Source organism: Myotis brandtii, unplaced genomic scaffold (assembly GCF_000412655.1).
Source record: "Myotis brandtii unplaced genomic scaffold, ASM41265v1 scaffold721, whole genome shotgun sequence".
NCBI classification, from domain to species: Eukaryota; Metazoa; Chordata; class Mammalia; order Chiroptera; family Vespertilionidae; genus Myotis; species Myotis brandtii.
In genome coordinates this window covers 251,334-278,489 of record NW_005370848.1, presented here as the reverse complement: position 1 = coordinate 278,489, position 27,156 = coordinate 251,334, and the positions used below count along the sequence as shown (strand labels likewise).

Here is a 27,156-nt window from a genome sequence, read left to right as displayed (position 1 = left end):
CGTGCGCTGGGCCTCTAGTGAATGTGTGTGTGTGTGTGTGTGTGTGTGTGTGTGTGTGTGTGTGTGTGTATGGGCTACTTTCAAGAGACACACCTAAAACAAACACAGAAAGGTTGAAAATAAAGAGATTAAAAAGAAAGACCAGGCAAATACTAAGCAAAAGAATTCTAGTGAACAACAATGATAGCAGATAAAGTGGACTTTAAGGCTGAAAGCATTAACAGGGATAGAGAGCTTCGCTCTGAAATGATTTATTCGAAGTCTGTAAGAAAATACAACTATCGTGAATTTATATGAATTTACAGTTTAGACATATCCAAATGGAAAAAAAAAAACTGATAGGATTACAAAGAAAATTAGATAAGTCCACATTTAAGTGGGAGATTTTTAACACGGCTGTCTCAGACACTGGTAGATCAGACAAAGAAGCAGACAACACAATTCCCACACATGACATGATAGACATTAGAGAACACTAGGCTGCCCTCCAAAATAGAGAATATACATTGTCATGTATATGTGGCATATTTACAAAAAATTAACCACTACATAATAAAAATGTTTCAACAATATTCAAAACATTAATAGCATACAGTTTGCATACTCTGACCACACTCCAATTAAATTGGGATAAAAAAAGAGAGTAAAAATAAAAACGCTCTTACATTTTGAAATGGAAATTGCACTTATAAATAACCAAAGGTTAAAGAGGAAGTTAAAGTGGGGTTGTAAAAGATTTAGAGCTGAAGGACAGTGAAAACATTTGTTCTCTGAAAGTGGTCTTTCTCCGCTTGCAGGGTGCAGCCCTGGCCAGTGTGGCTCCATTGGTTGGGCATCGTCCTGTGCACCGAGAGGTTGCCGGTTAGATTCCAGGTTAGATTCCTGGTCAAGACCCATGTCCAGGTTTCGGGCTCAATCCCCAATGGGAGGCGTGCAGGAGGCAGCCAATCGATGTTTTTCTCTCTCCCTCTCCCTTTCTCTCTCTGTAAAAAAACAAAAACTTGTAGGATGCAGCAATACCAACCCTAGACCTTTTCTCCTGTGGGCCCCCAGCCTATTCACCAGAAAGCATATTTTCTCGACTTCTCCAGACCCAGCATGGTTTTGGCTCAGTTCACCTAGAGCCAGGCTAAGCCTGGCAGGGTTCCTTTCCGCCTACTTTGAGAACACAGGAGGAGTGGGTTTTTTCCAGATAATCTCTGTACGGGTCATCTTTCAGGTCCTGAACTTATCTTGGAGGTCTTTAATTCAACTCCTCGCCTTGCTTGGAACCTCAGCTTTCTCTCCTGCTCCCCATTAAAATTGAAGCTCACAGAATAAAAACATGGGAACCGAAGGATTTTCCTTACTTCCTTTCCAGGTTCAAAATTTATCTTGAGTTGTTTTGTTTTTTTTCAATTACAGTTGATATTCAATATTACATTAATTTCCAGTGTATAGCATAGTGGTTAGATATTTATATAACTTATGAAGTGATCCCTCTAATAAGTCTAGTACCCACCTGGCACCATACACAGGTATTACAATACTAGAGGCCCAGTGCACAAAAATTCTTGCACTGGGCGGGGGGGGATGGGTCCCTCAGTCCAGCCTGTGCCCTCTCACAGTCTGGGACTCCTCGGAGGATGTCCACCTGCCGACTTAGGCCTGCTACTTGGAGGATTGGGCCTAAGCTGGCAGTCAGACATCCCTCTGGCAGCCCGGGGTGGGCCTCAGGGGATGTCCAACAGTCAGACATCCTTAGTGCTGCTGAGGAGGTGGGAGAAGCTCCAGCCACCGTCACTGCGCTCGCAGCCATCAGCCTGGTTTGTGGCTGAGCAGAGCTCCCCCTGTGGGAATGCACTGACCTAGAGGGGGCAGCTCCTGCGTTGAGTGTCTGCCCCTTGTTGGTCAGTGCGTGTCATAGAGACCAGTAGTTCCGCTGTTAGGGTCAATTTGCATATTACCCTTTTATTATATAGGATTACTGACTATATTTCCTATGCTGTACTTTACATCCCCATAACTATTTGGCAACTACCAATTTGTACTTCTTAATCCCTTCAACTTTTTTTTACCCAACCCTTCAATCCCCCTCCCATCTGGCAACCATCAGTTTACAAAATGTATGAAAATAATACTACATGTATTTTAGGCATATTCTATATCTAGTAAAAAAATATAAACAATATAGGGGATGGCCATACAGGGGAATCATAACACTGATGCCTCTGGGAAGGCACACAGGGAGGAAAATAAGAATGAAAATGGAGAAGATCAAAGATTATCAATAAAGCATTCGTTCTTTGAGTTAAAAAAAAAAAATCTGAAGCAAATATAACAAATACCATTTGGAAATTCTGCTTGACGACTATATAGGTATTTCACAGTATTGTCCTCAGCACTTTTCTGCATTTTTGAAAGTTGTCATAATTACAATCACCTAATGCTTCTTACTCTCTGTCAAGGATGAAAAGTTCTTGCAAGCTACACAGAATCAGGATATCTGCCATTAAAAGAAAACCTTTAAAGGAAATGAAATTCTACACATGAAGATCTGTGTGGATTCCTACACAAGGAGGCACATGTGTAAGTGGCAGAGTTCCAGTCTGGTATCAGACATGCGTGGCCTGTATGTGGAAGAGTGTCTGGCACCGGTTCCATGAACGCATGAAGTCTGTTGCACTGGTGGGTGGGACCTTTAAGAGTCGATTTGCATGAAGGGAGGTTTGCCACTGTTGCTGTGCTGTGGTTGCTTAAGGATGAGAACTTGGTTTTGCAGGTACATTTGAGGGTTTGCCATGGGGAACAGAACATGGTGCCTGACCCAAGTAGACTGGCCTTTAGTACATTTGAGGTCATTGCTTTATGGAAAGAGGAAGGATGTCTAGGCTACAGGGGAAGTGACTTTTCCTCATGGTACCCTGAATACAGCCATTCTACTTTGGTAGCCAAGTGACAAAGCATGTCACACACTGACTGCGCATGACTGAGTTGCAGAAAGCATATTGTCCCGACTTCTCCAGACCCAGCATGGCTTTGGCTCAGTAAGGACTCCCAGGAGACTCTGATTTACTTTGGCACCTCGAGGATTTGCTACAGAAAGCAGTCTGACTTTCTACCAAGAGAGCTCCGTGGTAACTCGACATGGCATTACATAGTTTCCTGTGTCTCCTGATCAAACCACTTCCCCACACAAAATATCTATGTAGCATAAAAGCTGATCCAATACAGCATGGCTTTGGCTCAGTAAGGACTCCCAGGAGACTCAGATTTACTTTGGCACCACGAGGATTTGCTACAGAAAGCAGTATGACTTTCTACCGAGAAAGCTTCGTGGTAACTCGACATGGCATTACATAGTTTCCCGTGTCTCCTGATCAAACCACTTCCTCACACAAAATATCTATGTAGCATAAAAGCTGACCCAAGCCCTGACCGGTTTGGCTCACTGGATGGAGCGTCGGCCTGGGGACTGGAGGGTCCCAGGCTCAGTAAGGACTCCCAGGAGACTCTGATTTACTTTGGCACCTCGAGGATTTGCTACAGAAAGCAGTCTGACTTTCTACCAAGAGAGCTCCGTGGTAACTCGACATGGCATTACATAGTTTCCTGTGTCTCCTGATCAAACCACTTCCCCACACAAAATATCTATGTAGCATAAAAGCTGATCCAATACGAATTTATAGAAAGATAGATGAATAAATGAAAGGTAGGTGATGATAGATAGATAGATAGATAGATAGATAGATAGATAATAGATATAGAGATATTTTTCCCCTATTGGAGAAGATTTCTGCTCTATTTGATAAAATTTAGCTGCTGAAACATTGAACAACATACCAAAACTCGTGAAAATTCCTGTTAAAAAAATAAATAAGATCCACAGGAAGGTTTTTCAATTAACGATGCTCCACGTGTAATACACCTAAATATGCAAGCAGACCTACACAGAGGGGAGAAGGGGGCTTTGGGTGCTTCACGTGTCTTTTTTGGCTCCAAGTTAGGACAACCAGAATGTGGTTTCCATTTTGAATGTGCTCATTATGTGTGTCAATTGTGGGCTTTGCTTAATTAATTAGTCATGCAAATTTAACTTTAGTACTTTTTGCCCATCTAAATCATTACTATAACAATTACAAGGCTGCTTTGATTAGCTCCTTTCCCCGTGTGTAACACAGCATATTTCTGTCAACTTCCTTTTGACAATCTAGCATTTGGGTACTGTTCAGAGAAACTATAAGAACCAAGACAGGTGACAGGAGAGGTGGCCTAGCAGTGGAAGATAAGTCAGCACATGTTGGCACCATAAAATCAGTGACTGCAGACTGAAAATTATAGCCGCACATGTTTGGGAGGAGTTCCCAGGAGTGGAGAGAGCTGGTGTCCTGAATCAACCAGGAACATGTTTCTTTTGCTGAGTTAAGGTGGGAAGAAGTTAAGAGTCAGAGATTTATTTGTCTGGAGCAAAATCAATGTCAAAACCTATAAAACACCATAGGAACCAGGCTTGTTCCTGTCTGGGAGACCCAGCCTGACTCTCATAATCACTAATAAATACTGTGGCCAGGTGAAGCCTGTGCCAAGTCAAGCTCTCCCCAGGGGCCATTTCATACTTTAACAAGCCCAACTGTCAGGAACGTTTTTTGATATTAGGTTGAACTCCCTCCTAATTGCTAACTAGGTGTTGCATTCCCCTCTGAGCCACCTGTGGATGCTGTCTCACTCTCCACCTGACACACGGTGGGGTTTCATACACGTCTCCCACCCGACACTGAAAACGAGCAACAAATTCAAGAACGAACATGGATTTTTAGCCCCCCATTCAGAGCTACGCGTTAACCAGATCTTCCGGGGGGGGGGGGGGGGGGGGGGGGCAGCTTTGGGTGACTCATGGAAAACTCAACGCCAACAAGAATAAAGAAATGGAGAAAGGTGAGAGAGGAAAGAGTTTCCCCAGGAGTCGTCAATGATAAAAATACTTCCTGAGCACTTCCTGTGCACTCCAGAGTGAGTTATTAAGGTATCAGTCAGGCTTAAACAAAGGCGGCCTTGTGCTTCAGAAGTCGGAATGTCCTCAATAGAGAAATTTAATAACTAAACCAACATGATTTGGATTCCACAGTCCCTTGATACCCCAAATCCTCCAGTACCCTGATAAAACTGAAATTTATTTTCAAATTTTTGTCAATAAACTTCCCCAAAAATACACCAAATATGTGGATATGCAGATATATATATACATATGTACTAAATACATACATTCCTATTAAATTCTTTTTTTTAGAGTTACATTTTTCTTTTCTTTTTTTAAAAATATTTTATTGATTTTTTACAGAGAAGAAGGGAGAGGGATAGAGAGTTAGAAACATCGATGAGAGAGAAACATCGATCAGCTGCCTCCTGCACACTCCCTACTGGGTATGTGCCCGCAACCAAGGTACATGCCCTTGACCGGAATCGAACCTGGGACCCTTGAGTCCACAGGCCAATAGTCTATCCACTGAGCCAAACCAGTTAGGGCTTAAATTCTTATATATTTAGGGCTTCTCAATAAAGACCATGCTGGAAAGCAGCTTCCTCCCACCTGCTCAGGATCTCCCTTAGCAATTACATACACACACACACACACACACACACACACACACACGCATGCACACGCACACAGCGTTATCTTCAATTTTCCATCCTGGATTTCTCTCCTACACATATTGATAAACTCATGCCTCCCAACATCGATCAGCTGCCTCCTGCACACTCCCTACTGGGTATGTGCCCGCAACCAAGGTACATACCCTTGACCGGAATCGAACCTGGGACCCTTGAGTCCACAGGCCGATAGTCTATCCACTGAGCCAAACCGGTTAGGGCTTAAATTCTAATATATTTAGGGCTTCTCAATCAAGACCATGCTGGAAAGCAGCTTCCTCCCACCTGCTCAGGATCTCCCTTAGCAATTACATACACACACACACACACACACACACACACACACACGCATGCACACGCACACAGCGTTATCTTCAATTTTCCATCCTGGATTTCTCTCCTACACATATTGATAAACTCATGCCTCCCACCTCAGCATTCTCGCTAGTAATATGCCTTCACAGCCATTCTCATGAAGAAGATAAACTAGTCTGTCTCCACTTCCTCACTTCTCAGCCCACTGCAATCTGGCTTCCACTGAAACGGATCCTGCTGAAGTCACCCAAGCCTCCCCATGTGCCAAATCAAGTGAATACTTCTTGGTCTATCTTCCTGAAAGCATTGGACTACTGATCTCCCTTCTTGAAATTCTGCCTCTTCCCCCCCACCCTTCCTCTCCTCCCCCCATGCTCCCCACCTCGGCCTCTCTCACCGGCTCTCCTTCTTCCAACATCTCCCTAAAAGTTAAAAGCCCCAGAGGTTCTTCCTTATGGTAGACGCATTCTTCTAAGCTAGAAGCCTGGGGCTTATCCTGATACGCCATCGTCTTCAGCTCCACATTCAATGTACCTCAAGTCCTATTGATTTTATACTTTCGTTTTCTACCTCGCCTCTCTGCTCTTTAACATATTTTCCAAACTGCAATAAGTGAGATTTCTACGAAGTGATCTGATCAAATCACTCTCTTGATTGACACCCTACAGTCGTTGCCCGTCAATTATAGCTGGGGGTTTCTAACACCTAGCACTGGGAAGCGATGAATTACGTATGGCAGTAAAATGTCTGGCACCTACTCTATGCTCAATAAACAATTATTGAGTAAAATGGAGTCCGACTTAAAACATGCACACATGTAAAGGTGAGTGGGTCCAAGTGAAGTGGGGGTAGGAGCAATTCCCTGCCTGCTGACCACACTCCCACCCACACCTCAGGCACCTCTGTGAATCCCCTGGAGTTCTAGGGCACATCCGGAAAACCAGAGAGCGACGAGCTAAAGTTCAGGCTTCCTAGCTTGGCTATAGGCCCTTGACAAGTCGATTTCTACCCAGTTTGCAGCATCATTTGCAACTGCTCGCTATCTTCACCCTTCACTCCAGCCTTGCCAAACTGCATTACTTGCGCTGACTGGATATGCCAGGCCTTTGCACATGATGTGCTTTCTGCCTAGAACACTCTTACCTTCCTTTACAGCCCAGAAGACTCCAACTTATTCCTCAAGTCAACTCAAAGATAAAGCCTTTTCTGATTCCATAAAAGCAGAATGGATCATTCCCTTAGTGACATGTATATACAACTTTGTGACATTTATATGTGTATTTATAATACATATCGTTATTATAAACCTTGTCACATTCAGAATCAGTTTTCATTTACAGGTTTATCTCCTCGACTATGAAGGCAAGAATTGTTTCTCATTTATCTTTGCAGCCCAGGGGCTAGAAGAGTGGTTCTCTCCCCGCCCCCTCTCCTCCTTAGGAGGTACTCAATACATGTTTGCGTAACAAACTTCTACTGGAACAAATCATTCTTTTATATCATTTCCCTTTTGTAATGAGGTAGAGAATAAACAGTTTTTAATGCTTTCTGTCATTTTGTAAGTCATAGTGTGTCCCGTGTTAAAAACTGGCCAGCTAATCTTCTACTATCTATGTTCCAGTAGAAATGAATCAGGATTAAGCCTTGTGGATTCATCTAAATATTTAGAGAGAATGTTAGTCGTTTTAATTGAAATTGAGAAGTCTGAGTTCCAATGGGTTATTATAACTGTCCTTCTCTTGGGCACTACTGCAATAATGTCTTGCATCTTAGATTTTATACAATGAAATAAATAAGAAAGGGAAAAACATGTGGATCATGTTTGTTTAATGTGGGTGAAATCAACAGAGAATCTGATCCCTTAACAGATTCAGATGGGGGCCATCTCTTTAATGATATAAAATCGGAAATAAGAAACATCAGATGCCGATGAAAGAATATTTGATGGCAAAATTTAATTCAAGCTATGTAAACGAGACTTTTTCCAGGCAATGAAAAAACATCCTCTAATTCTCTTCCGTTGTTCTCCTGAGTCAGTGTCTCTGCATCAATGTTTGCATCAGTTTCCTTATGAAACACCAATGTGCTGGTCTTCTGGTAGATGACGATGTCTCCCACTTCTGGGCAGTTTTGCAATGATGTGGTAGAGAATCATAGTCATCTTTGACACATATCATTCAATCATATTGCAGTAACAAGTAGTTTACCTACCATCTTATTAACCAAAAAATATCTGGTATAACCCAAGATTTCTGCACTTGATGTTCTTGATGTTCACAAAGATGGCACAAAATATACTTGATGTTCACAAAGATGGCATTGCAGGAGCCTGACGTAGCCTCTGAATCATGGAAGAGAGATGGAATTAATCCCTTGACTCTTGTTTCAACTCCAAGAGTATATTATTGTATTCTAATTCCCTGAAAAATCACGATTTATGCAGCGCATTTATGGAGTGTGGATGTGTAAATGCGTAGAAAATTTGTAACACCCAGTCCACCAACCATGACCCGTAATAGAAAACTTAATCTAAATTAGGGGTTCTCAAAGTGTGCTCTAGAGACTTTTGAGGAAACTGGAGAACCTTTTAGGAATTCTACAAGGTCAAATGTATATTTGCAGTAAATACTAAGACAGGATTTGTCTTTTTTTTTATTCTCATTCTCTCACAAGTTGGAGTTTTCCAGAGGCTACATGACATGTGATATTGGAACATATTAAAGGTAGAAGCAGACATGAGAACCCAGCTGTCTTCTGTTAAGCCAGATATTAAAGATATTAGCAAAATATAAAACAATCTCACTAATTTTTGTTTTGGAAAAATATACTTGTATTTCATAAAAATTGTATTTATGTTAAAATGCAATGGGAAATTTTGGAATTTATTGTGTCTCCTCACTCCGAGGACTCATATCTTTGATATATTCTGGAAAATTCTCATCTATTATCTCTTCAAACATTTCCTATTCCTCTGCCACTCTCTCCTCCATCAAGATTGCCAATGCAGTCTATGTTTGTCCCTTTCAAGCTCACATGTTCAACGTCTTTCCTATTTTCCATCCTTGTAACTTTGTTCTGCACTTTGGTACTTCCTTCAGATCTTTCCAGTTTGCTAATTCTTTTTACAACTGAGTCTAATCTTCCAATGATCATTTTTTTATATTTAGAATTTCTACTTTTTTTATGCCAGGCCTTCATTATGTGTTATTCTTAGTAACATTTTACTTCTGATATCATTTCCTTAAACCTTTTAAAAGTAGAAAACTCATTTTATATTCACTATCTGATTGTTCAATCATCCGAAGATCCAGAGGTCTAATACTCTTGTTTATTCTGAGTACATTCATGCATAGCAATCTGTTTCTTCCCGTATGTGAGTTTATATTCAATCAAGCCTTATATCCATGGGAATCTGATGCAGCCTGGGTGGAAGACACATGTCTTTAAAGAGGATTTACATTTGCCTCTGTTAGGTACTCATGGTGCCTGAGGGGGGGTCTATATTAGAATTCCTAAACCACGTAAGGGCAGGCCTGTGGTTATACATTCTCAGGAGACACTTTTTACCCACTGTGTTACCAGGCCAAGCCAGAGATTTTGCTTTGTTACCTCTGTTTGCTGGCTATTTTTTTCTCGTCCATCTTCTCATGGCAGCCCTTGAAGACTCCAGTTGCCTGTGAGTCTTGGTTTACCGTGGTTCTCCACTTTGTTGGGCTCAAGGTCTTGTCTTCATGAGGCTGTTAAACACTGAGCATCCTGGTTACCTGGAGCAGAAGACGCCCCCGGACATCTGTGGCTTCAATGCCTGCTTCTTCCCTTGGTTTTCAGCTTCTTATTTTTGGTTCCTGGGATTTGTCTTGCTTTTTTGCAAGCGTAGCTCATTGTTACATATTATTTAGTATTCTAGGTGTCCTTTTTTTTTTTTAGAAAGTTTTCAAATTATCGAGTTTGAGAGACTGCCCAGGAAGATAAATAGGTACATTTCTGAAAGGCCCATATCACTTGTCCCATCAATTCTTCTTCAAGGAATTTATTCTTTGGATGGGAATTTGCATTAACTATCAAAGTGTAAAATATAGATTTTAATCCAGAAATTCTGCTTTCTAGAAATGTATCCTACATACACACTCACACTGGTATCAAATGCTGTATGAATGTTATTCGTTGCAGCAGGCTTAATGAAAGAATAAAGTTCATAGACAACCTAACTGTCCATTATTAGGAGAATAGTTGAAGTATTTCCCACAATATTTTGCAATAGTTCAAAGGAATTGAAAAGACCCATTAAGATCTGATATGGAAAGATATTTATGATGCAAGTTGCATGACTTCTTTATGTAAAAATACAAGATATGTTTACATGTGCTTATATATTCACAAAAAGCTTCTGAAAAGACACACAATTAACTGTTAACAGTAGTTTCCTCCAGGGGTTGGAAGTGAACCATTGTTTTGCAAACATTGCTTCTAAATGACAAATATGCTAATTTGAAATGCCTTTTTTCCATTTATTATCCTTTCGGTTTTATTATTATTAGCAGTGCTACCGGAGGCAGTTGAAAATAAAGTCTTTCTCTCCAAACTGTTCTGCGGCTCTTATCTACTACCTGCCGGCCCAGCATTCTTTACCTGTCCTTTACCTGTCAATTATTATTCTAAGTCATCTGGTTGTCCTCTGCTAACTTTACTAGGATACGCATTACCTAATGCTCTAAAAATAAGGGTAGAGACTGAAATAGGTAGAGTTCTCTTATCGGCCTTGACAAGGAAAAATTTATGGTGTCCATGAAGGACTTAAATATTAAATGCCACACCACTGCAGAGGGAAAGGAAGGGCTCACTGAGAATTAAATGAGAAGCTAGACCTATTACTTGAGTTGTGTCACAGCTTGATCAGCGGGAGATACTGATTTCAACATCTGAGTCTGGATGTAGCTCCTGGCTGAAGCTTGAATTTTCAGAGAGCTGCTTAATTTGCAAGGACTAGTAGCTGAATTAGGCGTTTATGTAGCTGGGAACATCTTCTGGCAGGAGCCTGAAGGTTTTCCTTTGAACATCTTCATTCTTTCACATGAAGAACTCTGGTGATGACAGTGCACAGCTTCAGCTACTTAATTTCCCAGCAGATTCAAATGCATGAATATGACAGAGGCCATGTGATTTCACCCGGCCTTTCAAATACTAAAAGGCTACTTCCTTGTTCATTCTCCTTGAGATGGGCTTCATATTAGTGCCACATGGAAAGCCGTCCAGCTATTAGTATGCATCTGGATGGCAATTTTCACCATTTTGTGAGGACATGTCATGGTTTAACTGGCTTAAACCAATCACCACTTACTCCTAAAGGCAAGGATAGGGTCACCTTCCCTTGAGCCAAGTAGAAGAGGAGACACCTGAGCAAAAGCTCAGCTCTGAGAGAGAGAGAGCGAGAGAGAGAGAGAGAGAGAGAGAGAGAGAGAGAAGGTAATGGGTGCTGAGTGAGCAGCCAGCAGTATCTGCCACACTGTTATTGCTTCCTTATCTTCCTTGTCTACTAGATAGGCTCCTTCTCACCCTTGAAGACTCAACTGAAATATTACCTCTTCCAAGAATCCTTTTCTGATGTCACCAAACAGAATGGAATGCTTCGTCCTCTGAGCTCCCATATTGCTGGGTTCATACCTCTACTATAGCATTTATTACATAGTTATAACTCTGCTACCTTCAGAAAAAGTGAACCCTTGGAAGAAGGCACCATGTTCTATTAACCTCTGAGTTTAACCTTGTTGAAAGGAAGAGAAATGGAAAGAGATATGGAGGAAGGGAGGAAGGGAGGGGAAAGGAAAGGAAAGGAAAGGAAAGGAAAGGAAAGGACGGACTTAACTACTCTGAGTCTCAGGCTGTTCATCTACAAGATAGAGATAATATTAATTCTTAACGCAGTAGCTCCATTAAAGATTAAATGGGATAATATACAGAAAGCACCCAACACAGTACCTAACTCAGGGGTCCTCAAACTTTTTAAACAGGGGGCCAGTTCACTGTCCCTCAGACCGTTGGAGGGCCGGACTATAGTTTAAAAAAAAACTATGAACAAATTCCTATGCACACTGCACATATCTTATTTTGAAGTAAAAAAACAAAATGGGAACAAATACAATATTTGTATTTGCATGTGGCCCGCGGGCCGTAGTTTGAGGACCTCTGACCTAACTCATAGCTTCCCGTATACTTTTGGAGAACACATATTCATCTTGTACTTTTTAAATACCATCCTCCCACCCTTCACACCCATTTCCTAGCACAATACTTTGTACAAGTATAGTTGCTCAATAAATGTGTTGATAGTACTTCAGTCAAAAAAATACAGATTACTAAACAAATTAAACAACCAGCTCAGTTTGCCATGTCCTGATTTCCTTTATTAGATTGGCTAAGAGCCCTTTTCAATAACATTTCCTAAACTCTCTATTAACAGAACTCTTATTTGAGGCTTTCCTACAACCATCCAGAACACTAGTTCTGCACTCTCCACTTCGGCAACCTTTCACTAGGCACTCTTTGGCTTTTCCACTCCACTCTGTTCAGTTTTCTGGGCTTCATTTCAGATCTGTCCTTCTGAGGTATGCCTTCCTCCTCTTCCTAACACTTCTTTGTTGCTAAAAATAGGTGATGTCCCTTCAGAGCAAAAACACTTGGCAAATCAGTTAGCTTTTGTAAGTACAGCTTTATACTGGTCTCTGAGGTTGGTGGTGGGTGGATTAAATAAAGGAAGAAGCTCATAACCATATCCTCTCCATGTATCCCTGCATTCCTCAAAGAGTTTACAAAATTTATGTAAAATAGCAATATCATACTCATCAAAAATGCACATGCTAAAAAAATGGTGAGATTTTGCAGAATACTAAAGAGTAAATAAAACAGCCAGCTCAGAAGATCACCAGAAAGCATTTTGAGAAAGCATTTGATTAAAGGATCCTACAATCAACCCAATAAACTAGGACTGGAGTTGTTGTTGGTGATCATGATTTAATAGATACACTTCTAAAGGGAAAGTGGAGTATATAATAGAGCCAATTTCCTTTAGATTATAATGGATATCTTTAAGACTTCTCTCATCCAGGCTATCTCTTAGTACGATACTGTCAGCTTAGGTTCTGCCTAGACTCAGTTCTTTATATGCCTTGTGAAGTTCTGTAACATTAACCCCAAAAGAGGCATCATTATATTACCCAAAATGTTCCTCTCATACATTGGCTGTTCAACTGCTTTGAAATATTCGATATCCCTGCAAGTGAAAGTTTTCTATTAGATACAATATTTAATCTTCTTTACACTTGTATATGTGTGAATGAATGCATTCATGTGGATGGAGCCATATCTCCATGGATGTCAAGGCATTATGTTGTTGCATACACTTACATATTCATGTACAAATCTGTATATGTATATAATTGAAAATGAGTGTGTTTTTACCACTTTGAACTTCTGAAACTCATCTCTGGAGTTGCATTGTCCTAATTTCTTTGAATAAAAGTAAAGAAACTGCAGCCTAAACTAAAAATTGTTCAGAAGTCTAAATTTATAAAGCTAACTAGCCCAATTTAGTACTCAATTAAATCCAATTCTGTTTAATTTATTAGCAACTATGTCAACCCACTTGTCAACTACTATCTTATGAATCTTCTATCCTTGACTCAAAAATCATTCCACCTTCTCTTTATTTTCTCGAGTTCATGCCAAGTTCCCTGCCTGCTGTTCAGTATTTCACCCACATTCTTAGGGCCATGGTTCTCACAGTCTGATTTACAGGCCTCTGGCTATCTGCCAAAAAGATTCTTTAGGTGTATACGCAGTCCAAAGAGTAAGTCAGACAAAAATGAATATGAGAGGGAGGTGTGCATGAAGAATTAGAAGTATTCTCTAGTGAAGATGATATTGTCATAGAATCACAGAGCAAAAAAGAATAGATCAACATCCCAATGATATCACTGATGGGTTGCTATCCAGCTATTAATTTAGTATCTCCAGTGTTGGGGAACTGAGAGCCATCCCAGGCATGCTTCCCATCATGTCAACTCTCTCTCATACATCCTCTCTCATACATCGAGGTCACATCTGTTTTCCTATAGTTTCTACCATTCAAATATTCATTAAAAATCCATTAGAATTGTTAACCTATGGAGTCACTGACCCCTTTGAGAATCTAATGAAAATGATGGACCCTCTTCATAGAAAACTGCACGTGCAAAAATAATTCTTCTTAGAATTTCAGTGAGTACATAATCGTATAAAAACCATTCATCCATAGACTCCCTGGTAAAGAATTCCTCACTGCTGTTTTGTGTGGGAGAGAAATGGAGGAGAAATAAGCCATGGTTTCCTCCTTCAAGAAGCTTACTTTCTAAAAGCAAATTCTTGTGGCACCTTTAATTGTAATGAAACAGTATATGGTAAAGTACTAATTATATAGTGGAGAACAGCACATTCTGCTCTTGACTGAATAGCTAGATGGAAGTCCTTGCAAATGGTCACCATGCAGTCACCTTGCATACGGGAAATGAAGGCCTTTGCAAGGTTCTCAGAAGCATCATCTGGCAGCACAGGAGAGCAGAGGAGGGTGCTGGTCATGGTCTGATACATGGTACTCAACAAATTTTGCTAAATAAGTATATGATCTTAGAATAAAATGCTCCTTGACCCTCCCAAAAGGAAGTTGAAGAGAACAATTAAAATATTTGCATTAGCCTTCCAACTTCCGTAGGAATAGCATTTCTGTCCACTTCACCACTTACTCCAAAAATGTCAAAGCATTTCTAAACCCCAAACAAACCTCTATGAGACATGATTTAGATGAATTAAACAAGGTTAAAAAAGATATGTCCAAGGTCACCGAAGCCAAACTATAGAATAGAACCCAGAAGGTTCTCCCAGCAAATCTCAGGAAGGGAGAGCTAGTACTTCCATTTCAATTTCTTTTTCAAATTTAATTTAATTTGATTTTATCTGATTTTTTCTATCGTTTATCCCCTCTATGCCTCTTCCACTCCCACACATCCCCTTGCCCCCACTCACAAACAACACACTGTTGTCCATGTCCATGAGTTCTCTTTTTTTCTTTTTTGCATAATCCCCCCCCCACCACCACTCCATCAGAGCTGTCGGCCTGCTCTCTTCTGTTGTCCATGTCCATGAGTTCTCTTTTTTCTTTTTTGCATAATCCCCCACCACCACCACTCCATCAGAGCTGTCGGCCTGCTCTCTATCTTTGAGTCTGTCTCTGTTTTGCTTGGTAGTTCAATTTGTTCATTAAATACCACATATGAGTGAAGTCATAAGTACTTTCTTTCACTGACTGGTTTATTTCACTTAGCATAATGTTCTCCAGGTCCATCCATGCTGTCCTGAAGGGTAAAATTTTATTCCTTTTCACAGCAGAGTAGTGTCCAATTTCTTAATAATAATATCTTCTAACATATTAATTGGACAGGCTTAAGAAAAAGTGTTTCATTTTCTTTGTAATCCAGATGTTACTCTGCTTTCTTTATTTGAGGGTGACCTTGATGGTTCAGTAAAGAAACCTCATCAAATAAGGTAACAGGGAAAACCTCTTAGCTGGTTCACAATCACTTCCTCTCTCTCTAAAATTCAATTTTAAAATATTTTTTAAAAAGAAGTAAGATTACTGCCATACATACTCCCCTTTTACCTTCCACTGTACCTCAGCTCAGCACTACTAAAGTCCTAACCAGCTGAACAGCATCTGAGTTGCCCCTAATTTCATAAACATTCAAGACTATTTATTTTAGAGTAAGACAATGGTAAGACATATATAATAACTTGTTCTGTAAAGTCTGGTGGCAGAGTAAAAATAGTCAGCAACTGAATTCAGAGACCCCAGGGTTCCCAGTTATTCAATAGCCAATGAGCAGTTACTAATACACACCAGAATGTAAGTGCATGCTTACAATAGTGTTGATAAATGAACTTGGCAAAGGAGGGAAACAGTCCTTATATTTCAAATTAACATATACAGAATCAGGCGAGTTCAGAGACACAGCAATTCAGAGGTGTAACCCTGAACAGATGGCTGCTCTCCTCATGCTATCTCTGAAGGGGATTTTTTTTTCAAGGTAAATAGAAACGAACACTTCTGTGCATTGTATTCCCAAATAATAGATCTCATAAGAAGCATTTTCCAGCATGGAACCAGTTTCTTATTAACCACATTTTAACGACAAAGACAAAAACTGGCTTATGAGCTCCTTTAAGGCATTCACTGGCATTCCACAATTAAATTACACTTGAATAGACGATATGCAATCCAAAACAGAGTCAGAGTCAGAGTCAGATACAAGAGAACTTACGAGTCCAATAACTGGAACCAGTCCCAGTGACCAAGGTGAGAGCCTACTCCCTAGGGCATGATGGCGAACCTATGACACACGTGTCAGAGGTGACATGCAAACTCATTTTTTGGTTGATTTTTCTTTGTTAAATGGCATTTAAATATATAAAATAAATATCAAAAATATAAATCTTTGTTTTGCTATGGTTGCAAATATCAAAAAAATTTCTATATGTGACACGGCACCAGAGTTAAGTTAGGGTTTTTCAAAATGCTGACACGCCGAGCTCAAAAGGTTCGCCATCACTGGCCTAGGACCAGAGTTAGTTCAAAGAAGGACAAGCAGAGAGACTGGTGTGATGCTCGGCCACCAAGCAGCACATCTACAGATGCTGGGGTTTTCCTTGCTCATACTCTGGATCAGTCCAGGACCTGTCACAAGGGTTAGACTGCCCCACGAAGCTAAGGGTCCCCAACTCCCCACCCCTTACTTGAATTCTGTTTCAGACATAGCTTCAGAATATTGTCACAGGGGTGATGGTGTTTTCTCTCGGTAGTTACAGATGGCTGGGCAAGAAGCTGGTTACCAAATAGAACAGCTTCCTACGGGGAACAGAAAGCAAGAAGATTCTGGAGCCAACAAGAAATTCTAAAACGTCACAGCCTCGTCATTCTAGGGTAGAGAACCCAGGTGTTCTCTGTTCAAAGCTACTTTTCCTTAAATTAGAAGATTACTTGCATAGTGAAAGAAAAAACTTTAACTTTTAGCTCACTATTGGATACACCCACAAATCCTTGGTTCTTTCATGCTTGGAGACTGGTATCCTTAAGGTTGTGGAAGCATTTTGGTGAATTCCTCCATTAACTCAATGAAACCCTTTCAGCCAGTCGGCAGGGAGCAACTAGTTATCACTAACCAAGACACATTTGAGGGGTGTGGGAAGTAAGTGAAGAACTGGGAGGACTGTTAGAGCTCATGCCAGAAGAGCAGGACCGACTCGATCTAGTGAAGGCTCTTGGTAGAAGGTCAACACCTTGACAAGCTCATCTGCCCCTTTGGTCCCTGGCCACTGGCTGTCTCACTCCTGGATCGAGGCAACCCCCTTGGCTATCCTTCCCCAGCACCATGGGATGTTCCCCTATGCATCCTATTCATCCGTGAAGAAATACTGTCGTCTCAAAATCAATTGGGTGGTGATTACGAGCCATTATCTGCCTGCTGTGCTGAAAAGGATATAAGGCAATCTGGAGAAAATCTTTCATGATGGGCTTAAAAAAAAAAAAGTCCAGTATATCTAGGAATGGTGTCCCTTCTAAGTTGAAAAATTAAAGTCAAAGCTACAGTCCTTCCATAATATTGGGTTGTTATGTTTACAAGCGTGTTGTATTTTTTAAAGCAAATGTCATAAGAATATGAAAGATTCATTCTTGATTTGAAGGGAGAAAAAAGCAAAGGGAGCTCTTTCAAGTGAAACAGATGGACTCAGATTCAAGGACAGAATGGATCTGTGATATTTTCTTGCTTTGCCCTGCAGAGGGGCCTATAGCTCTGCCTTCTATAGTCTCCCCAATATCAATCTCTAGGTTCTCTGTCCTTTCAACTCAGATTTAGAATTATGGGTGTAGAATATATATGGCACCTAAAATCCAGGCCCTGATTGAGGAAATTGAGACTTAGAAAGAAAATTTAATTTCCCAAAGTTGGCTGAACCAAGACTAAAAGTTCCGTTTCTTGATTCCCAGAACAGTGTTCTTTTCACTCCGCTGCCTTTTTATTCCTATGATTTTATTTTATTATTATTTTAATTTTTTGCTTTGGATAGTATGGATATTTATTTTTTTATTTTTGACTGAGCTTATTAGGGTGACATTGGTTAATAAAATTATATTGGTTTCAGGTGTACAACTGTCTAATACATCATCTGTATATTGTATTGTATATTCACCACCTCAAGTTGTCTCCTTCCATCACCATTTATCCCCCCTTTACCCTCGCCTACCTCCTCCAATCCTCCCTTTCCCTCTGGTAATCATCATACAGTCTGTTATTCCCCTTTAGTTTTTTGAAAATTACTTTCATTTATTATTTGTCCAAACTGATAGGGAGGAAGCTTTCCAATATCTTCCTTTAATAGTTATATAACACCTACTTCCAATTTCTGGTTATTATATTTATGAGAGACGGGGTATTGCAAAACATGGAGAAATTCTGATAATTAGGCACTACAAAGATAATCTATTCTACATACGAGCTAGAAATAGTTTATTTGAATAAATATCATGGGGTCTTGAATTGCTTAAATTTCATTTATAATGATCAATAATATCTAAAAAAATGAAGGTAATGTTATTAAGTAAAATATGAATAATATATTGGTCTAGGTACTTCCCTTGGATCTTAGGGAAATGGCATGGTGTAGCAGAAAGACCACTGTCTTGAAATTCAGAAAATTAAGGTGACAATTCTGATTTCACAATTTATCAACTATGTGATCTTGGGTAAATCATTTTAACTTCTCTAAGCTTAGTTTCATTATGAATGAAGTAGAAATAGAAATCTTGGTTATTTCAAATGGCTAGTGAAAGGATCAAATCAGGAGATTTGAAGATGGTGGCATAGGCAAATGCCTGTACTCGCTGCCTCCCACAACCACATCAAAATTACAACTAAAATACAGAACAACCATCATCCAGAACCTCCGGAAAGCTGGCTGAATGGAAGTCCTACAACTAGAGGTAAAGAAGAAAGCACACTGAGACTGGTAGGAGGTGTGGAGGCGCGAAACAGGCTGGTCTGGCACCCACATGTGCCGCTTTTTTAATCTGGAGCAGTGGTTCTCAACCTGTGGGTCGCGACCCCTTTGGCGGTCGAACGACCCTTTCACAGGGGTCGCCTAAGACCATCCTGCATATCAGATATTTACATGACGATTCATAACAGTAGCAACATTACAGTGATGAAGTAGCAACGAAAATAATTTTATGGTTGGGTCACAACATGAGGAACTGTATTTAAAGGGCCAGAACAGGGGTCCGCAAACTTTTTAAACAGGGGGCCAGTTCACTGTCCCTCAGACCGTTGGAGGGCCGGACTATAGTTTAAAAAAAAATTATGAAAAAATTCCTATGCACACTGCACATATCTTATTTTGAAGTAAAAAAACAAAACGGGAACAAATACAATATTTGTATTTGCATGTGGCCTGCAGGCCGTAGTTTGAGGACCCCTGGGCCAGAAGGTTGAGAACCACTGATGGAGGCTTCCCAGAGGAGCAAGGGGTCCCAGCCCCACACCAGACCCCCAGCCCAGGCTCCCAGAGCTGGGAAAAGAAGTCCCTACAGGCAGTAAGAACGATGAGCTGTAAAAACCAGTGCCAATTGGGGCTCAGTGACACAGAGGCTGCTGGAGACCCAACTATTCCTCTTAAAAGGCCAGCACCATGAACTGAACTTACAAGGCCCTGCTTCCTCTGAGCTCCAGCACCAGGGTCAGGCTCTGGGGAACACAGACACATATGAGGAAGAACTGGATCGTCTGGCATCAGGGCAGGAACTCAGGGGTGGCTTTCTCCCAGACAGAGATGCTCACAGGGATCATTGTTCCTATGCTGGGACCTCCCTGATTGCAGGGCTGACTGGCAGCCATTTCTGTTTGCTCTGCCCTGATGAATCCCTAAGACCCAGCCTCATCCAATTTACAACCCCATCCAAGCTGTGCACAGCAGCTTTTGCATATGAATGGCCTTTCCTTGCTCAGGGTAAAATCTCTCAAACAAGCTGCAGCTGGGTCAAGGAGCCCCAAACCTATCAATAAAAGGCCCAAGACCCGGCATCAGCATCAGAACCAGCCTGCCTTGCTTCATAGCTGGGCCTCATCTGGGCACTTCCAAACCTGATACAAAGAGGAGGAATCTAAAGATCTCTCTATCGCTCTTGCTGGGTGGCCCCAGGCAGTGGCTGACTCTGCACCTCTTTAAGAGACCCAAGTGCCAGTGTACCCAGTGGTCAGTGTCAGACCATACCAGATTAAAACTCTTCACATCCATAAGCAACACACTCCATGGGCAGACTCGTGAGCACCAAAGCCCCACTGAAGCAAGTCTTGCCCCATAAGGGTGTCTCCTGCACAGCAGCTCTCCCACTGTAGTCACAGCTGGTCCTCACAGCCAATTGGCCTGGAGGTTGATTCCTCCCAGTGACACCAACAGCAATCAAGTCTCAACTACAACAAGACTGTGCCCTCAGCCCACAAAGGGGTGCACCTAGAGCTCCCAGCTTAGGTGACTGGGGAGGCTGAGCCACTATACAAAGCCACTCTACCAACCCAAGGAGACACAGCAGCTCTACCCAATACACAGACACAAACACAGGGAAGCAGCCAAAATGCGGAGACAGAGAAACATGTCACAAATGAAAGAAATGGAAGAAAGCAAACTACTGGATATAGAGTTCAAAACCACAGTTATAAGGTTACTCAAGAATCTCCTAGAAACCTCCAAAAAAATGGAAAAGGACCAGTCAGAAATTAAGCATACACTGACTGAAATAAAGAATAATATACAGAGATTCAACAGTAGAGTAGAGGATTCTGAGAATCAAATCAACCATTTGAAATATGAGGAATTAAAAGATACCCAACCAGAAGAGCAAAAAGAAAAAAAAATCCAAACATATGAAGATAGTGTAAGAAGCCTCTGGGACAACTTTAAGTGTATCAACATTCGCATTATGGGGGTGCCAGAAGAAGAGAGAGCAAGTTGAAAACCTAAACATATTTGAAGAGATAATTACAGAAAACTTCCCCTACCTGGTGAAAGAAATAGACTTACAAGTCCAGGAAGCAGAGAACCCCAAACAAGAGGAATCTAAAGAGGATCACACCAAGACACATCATAATTAAAATGCCAAGAGCAAAAGACAAAGAGAGAATCTTAAAAGCAGCAAGAGAAAAACAGTTAGTTACCTTCAAGGGAATGCCCATACGACTGTCAGCTGATTTCTCAATAGAAACTATGCAGGCCAGAGGAAGTGGCAAGAAATATTCAAAGTGATGAATAGCAAGGACCTACAACCAAGATTACGCTACCCAACAAAACTATCATTTAGAATGGAAGGTCAGATAAAGAGCTTCACAGACAAGAAAAAGCTAAAGGAGTTCATCACCACCAAACCAGTATTATATGAAATATTGAAGGGTATTCTTTAAGAAGAGGAAGACGAAGAAAAAGATAAAAAATATGAACAAAATGGCAATAAATACATACCTATCAACAACTGAATCTCAAAATCAAAATAAACAAATAAGAAATCTAATGAATAGAATAAACTGGTGAATAAAATAGAATCAGAAGCATGGAAATGGAACAGACTGACCATTCTCAGAAGGAAGGGAGGTGAGGGGCGGAAAGAGATTAAACAAAGATCTTATAAGTATATATGCATTACCTATGGACACAGACAATAAGGTGGTGAAGGCCTGGGGCAGGGCTGGAACTGGGTGGACGGGGGCAATGGCAGGGAAAAAGAGGGACATCTGTAATACTCTCAACAATCAAGACTTTTTAAAAAAAAACCCAAAGGATCAAATCAAACACTGTTGAGAGATTGCTATAATTCAAAGATCAGAGGCTATATGTACCTTGATGGCCAGGGATCATGTGTGTTATATTTAACAGTGTATTCCCAGCACCTAACACAGAGTTTGGCATACAGTAAACAATAAACATGCATTACATAAATGAAGGCAATGATAGGGAAAATATTCTTATCACTATTTTTTGCTGAGCATATGTATAGGGGGGGATAAAACTTACTATAGAAGTGGAGCAGAAATGGGAGAGAAGGAAAGAATGATTGGTGTCCCTCCGTTCCTAGAAGAGAAGAAGAGGTTCTGAAGTAACACAAACAAACAAACAAAGGATAATCAAATTGACGAATTCCAAAAATCTACCCTTTTTCTTTCCCTGCCCCATTCATCCCACCTCTCAGTCCAGGATCCCACCATTGACTTTTTTTTTTTAAGATTGCCTTTGGACATTCATCTCATTAATTTCAATCATTGTCTGCCTTTACATTCAGTATGAGGTGTGTATATGCCCTCTCTCTGGGCATTCCAAACAGTGCTGCTTTTCATTTACATTGGATGTAAGTAGTTCAAAGTCCTCCCTCCTCCATTTCCTTTTCTCTCCTCTCAGTCTTCTCCCAAGGCTACTGTGGTCTTGGGGAAAGACAGCTGACGGCGGGGGCAGCTCCAGAAGAACATCAGCTCAGTTCTTGTTCTACTTCCAGCTCTGAATTGATTCAAGCTAGAAGTCCTATGGGAGAGGTGTCTGGTAGAAAATGCATCTCTTTCTGAATTGCCCTTCTTCAATTTTATAGAAGTACTCACCACACACATAGGAATTTCATAAAAATGTTTTCCTCTGCCGCAGAGGTCAGGGTTTTGCAGGCCTTTGGGGAGCAGATAACACACTCAAATGTCAGCTCAACTGAAGAACCATGTTACCCCACCAGAACGCCATGTTCCTGGTACTTGGCAGACTGGAAACACCCCAAACCACGTGCACTTCAGAGGATGCAGCCCGGTCACAAAATTAAGCCAGTTTAGTCTGGTCAGACACACTTTTTTAATCTTCTTCTAGATCAGTGGTTCTCAACCTTCTGGCCCTTTAAATACAGTTCCTCATGTTGTGACCCAACCATAAAATTATTTTCGTTGCTACTTCATAACTGTAATGTTGCTACTGTTATGAATCGTCATGTAAATATCTGATATGCAGGATGGTCTTAGGCGACCCCTGTGAAAGGGTCGTTCGACCGCCAAAGGGGTCTCGACCCACAGGTTGAGAACCCCTGTTCTAGAGTAAGGTCGGAATTAATTGATAGCCTCGCCCTCCCACCACTCACACCTGTTACAGCCAATTCAAACTGGTTTTAACTGGGTTCAGACAAAATTCACCTACTCTTGGCTTTTGCAAATATAACTGACAGGAACAAACAAAAACATATCTATTTGTTAAGAGCAATGCAAAAATCAGACTTTGGACCTCGCAGCTTGCAGAAGACTAATGAGATAATGTCTCAAATGTGTTGGAGCTGCATGTGTGAAAGGCTCTGTGGAGATGGGAAATAAGATAAATAATTCAAGAAACCCTTTGTGTCAGGAAATCTGTCTTCTGGAGGATTTAATAAGTTTTAAATAAATATTTTACAAACGTGTACCTGCTCATCTTATGTCAATGCCAGCCCCGTTAGGTTGAAAAGTACTATTATTCTCATTATAACAAATAAGGGTCTTGGTTTCTAATGAAAGAGTTTCCAAGGAAATTACAACAGGGACCATGGCTGTTAAGTAAAGCCTTCTTACTAAGCTAAAGCTTCCAACTTCAATTTCAGCTCTTGGTCAGTCCTACCAATTTGAAAGCTCAAGTCCTAGCCCTTTCCAACGTCCCACTCCATTCAAGCCAAGTGCATCCTTGTGGAATTCTCTTACTATCCTCCATTGAGAAAAACCATGAAGCACACCCACTCGGGGGTTCTTGTACCATCAGAATACAACAACTAATGCTGTTGTTCAACTCTTAAGAATGACCACACAATGGACTTCAACAATTTAAGAGCTCAATTCAATTACCTGCGAGCCTTAATCTGCCCCTTTATTCAAGTCCCTTCATTTAAAAGTACACAAAACCTTTTTTCTTCCCCTGACATCTTTTATTCCTATTATAAAGAAACTCATTTATTTTTACAAACTCTACAAAATAACAAATGAGACACAAAACTTAGCAAAGAATTTTCTGATGGGAACTTCAAAAACATTTGCTTTTCTCACATGCTTCTAAATACCAATAAATCTCGCATCTGTGTGTTTAAAACCAGTGCGGTTTCGCACGTCAGAACCTTACTTGAAAACATCCATTACCTTGTTTAACTCACCCAATCTTAAACTTTTCCTAGAATCACCACGTCCCAAAATTTCTATCAGAAAAATCGAAGAGTTTCAGAGCGGGGAAGAACTTAAATAGGTGATTTGATTTAGCCCTTGCTTAGAGCCAGGTGAATTTAATTTAGAAGTATTCAAAATGAGGACCTCTGGCCATGCTTAGCCTTTTGGGATACACACAGAGTGAAAAGGTAACTCCTTCACCTCAACGGAGTTTGCAGTCCACTGAGGTGTTTCTCAAAGGGCATGGGTATCGCACGAAGGAGGAGGTCTGACTGTAAAAATGAACATTTCCAGGCTCCACCTCAGACTTACTGATTCAGGGGCAGGACCCAGAAGTCTGCATTTTTAAAAGTACCCCACGTAATTCTTATGAACAGTGACATTTGAGAACCACTAATTCAGTAAGTCTGAGAGGTGTGCACAAAAGACTATCAGTCAGAGAAGTGCTGAATATGGGTAAAATAGGGGGCCTTCTAGTGACAGAAAACAAATCTTTGATCATCATCTGCCCTCATTAATGCCAGATATTTATCACAAAACACAAAGTCATATACTAGTCTTACCCAGACATTCTAAATTACATTCACCATTAAGTTAGATTGTGAACTATCAATTTCATAATAGAAACCCTTCGTGCAGAAAACTAAAATCTCCAGTGATCTACCATTCTCCCTAAAATGTCTAATTCACTTGACATTTAGTTTGATTTCATTTGGCTCATGAACCACACATGTTAGCCTATTTTCTTCCCATGACGGTAGTGTTCATAAGGGGTGGTGATTTGCATAATTTTTTCCTTTGGCAGAAATACAAAACACACACACACACACACACACACACACACACACACACCAATTAACTTTTTTTTAAAAAAAAAAGTTGAATTGAGAAGCATGTGAGATATTGGATTTTAAGAAAGTTAGCTCCGAGCAAAAGTAGTTCACACATACAGATTCTGTTTAAGCCGCTCCCCCCATGTTGTACACAGAAAAATCACCTGGGGAATGGCTAGTAATGCAGATTGCAGAAGAGTCTGACTTGGTAAGACAGGTGACAACCTTTAACAAACACACCGATCCTCACGTGAATGGTTTTGAGAGAACATTCCAGGGATTTCAAGATTTCTCGAATCCAAGCTCATATCTGAACCTCTCTTTGAGTTTAAATCAATATATTAAACACCACAAATTGTCAATACACACATATTTAATTAAAGTAATAACAAAAGGGAACAAATAAGGAAAGTCAGCTCATCTCCTGACAGCCCACATTCTGTAAGTCAGAGCTGGAGGATCTTGCTTATGTCATAAATTACTTCCTCCTGAATTAAGAGCCACCTGCACTAAAAAAAAAGGCAACCTAATGTAGGCTTTTGCCATTGTTCCTTTTAGAGAGCACATAAAATATTCTAATTCCCTTTTAAAAATAAAAAATGTGTTGAACAATGTGTGTGGGGGGCAAGGAGGAATGTTGACTGAGGGTGGAGTAAATGAGCCTTATTCTCTGGCCAACAGCAATGATCAGAGAAACACAATTCTGAAGATCATATAAAATAAAACCAAATGAATTCGATCATTCCTGATGTTAGGATTGTCATTTCCCTATCCCTCCAGGAATTAATTGTGGGCAGATATCGGGGTATTATCTAATGACTAATAACTCACAGAAAACCGGGATGTTCTCATCCTCACTTCCTTTGGGGGGACCAGGATACAATCGGGTTCTAGGATTGGGAATTTTCTGTGAGTCTAGGAGGCATGCTCTATGTATTTATGTAACACGCTATTTTTCAAATAGTCCACAAACCTGTAAAAGGAGCCCTGGCTTATGACTTAATAATGACCACGTGATGTCGCATAAGCTCTTCAACCCTCCCCCCAGAGGCTCAGTTTTTTCAGCTGTAAAATAGGTACTCGGGGTCAATCTGGATTCATGGTCTAACTTCTTCCCACTCAGCCAGGATGCTCCCCACACCACAGGACCGAACCGAGGTGTATTGGAGAGGATCACATGAGATCATTTTTATAAAAGTGCTCTGCAAGCTGTAAAGCACTGGACGGACAAAGAGGATTGTTATCAGTCTTCTATGCAGCCCAGCGATAAAGATGCAAAGTGACCCAGAAAAAGACAGCAGGGTAGACAAACCTGAAATACAACGTCTAGAAGAGCCTAGAACATTACTCCGTACCCAGTAGGCAGGTGGGTGCTTTTTAAGGACCGAGTGAATAAAGAGAAACACACACACACACAAAATAGGTTTTTGTCTCTACCAGACCAGGTATGATACCAAGAAAGAATACCTAAAATCAAGGATCGTTTGATTCAACCAAACAAGCCACAATGCCCCTAGAGCTTAGATCTTAAGAATTACTTGATACGAAAGAGCATTAAAATATAAAATATAACCCACCACCTGCCAAGAAATGGATATAGTCTTACCTTTTCAGGCTTTCCAATGTAGTCTTGTAGGGATAGAAGAGTCTTGGTGAGGTTGCTGAATTTTTTTCCCTGTTATCTGATAGATCTGCATAACCATCCTAGCAAACTTAGGAGGAAATAAATCCTATTGGATGTTGGGTACCTTAGCTTTGTTTCTGATCTGGAAACTGACTTCCAGTGACACCCTAATTTTAAGCAAACCAGATTTTATCCCCTAAGCTCCCCTCTAAACATACACACAAAAGAAAACTGGCCTGCAGGTAGGGGGTGGGGGGTGGGAGGAGAGATGGGGAAGAAGTTATTTACTTTCTAAAACAACTCTTTCTGAGCCCTTTGTCAGATTCCTAGAAAAGTAGAATGTGGCTCAAATTTAGATATTCAAATTGCATTACATACCACTTTTGACATAGCTATTTGCGTAGAATGCGGCAAACCCATACTGGGAAATAACAAATTTAAAAATTCAGGGGGGAAAAAAATGTTTTCTTCTGGGGCCTGAACT

General features: G+C 40.7%; 1 protein-coding gene across 4 annotated transcripts in view; it reads right to left on the bottom strand.

The window, feature by feature from the left end:
• CES5A (carboxylesterase 5A) overlaps nucleotides 1-27,156 on the bottom strand; it is a 161,745-nt gene that overhangs the window by 131,383 nt on the left and 3,206 nt on the right. The window contains exons 2-3 of one of the 4 annotated variants that reach the window (XM_005882477.2): nucleotides 26,655-26,677; nucleotides 22,084-22,140 (exon numbers count right to left, since the gene is read on the bottom strand). The exons of 1 other annotated variant lie outside the window; for it this stretch is intronic. The gene's annotated coding sequence lies outside the window, so the exon portion shown is untranslated. Of the gene's footprint in view, nucleotides 1-22,083; nucleotides 22,141-26,654; nucleotides 27,132-27,156 lie in introns of those variants that run through there. 2 more of the 4 variants (XM_005882483.2, XM_005882480.2) reach the window with 2 other exon arrangements.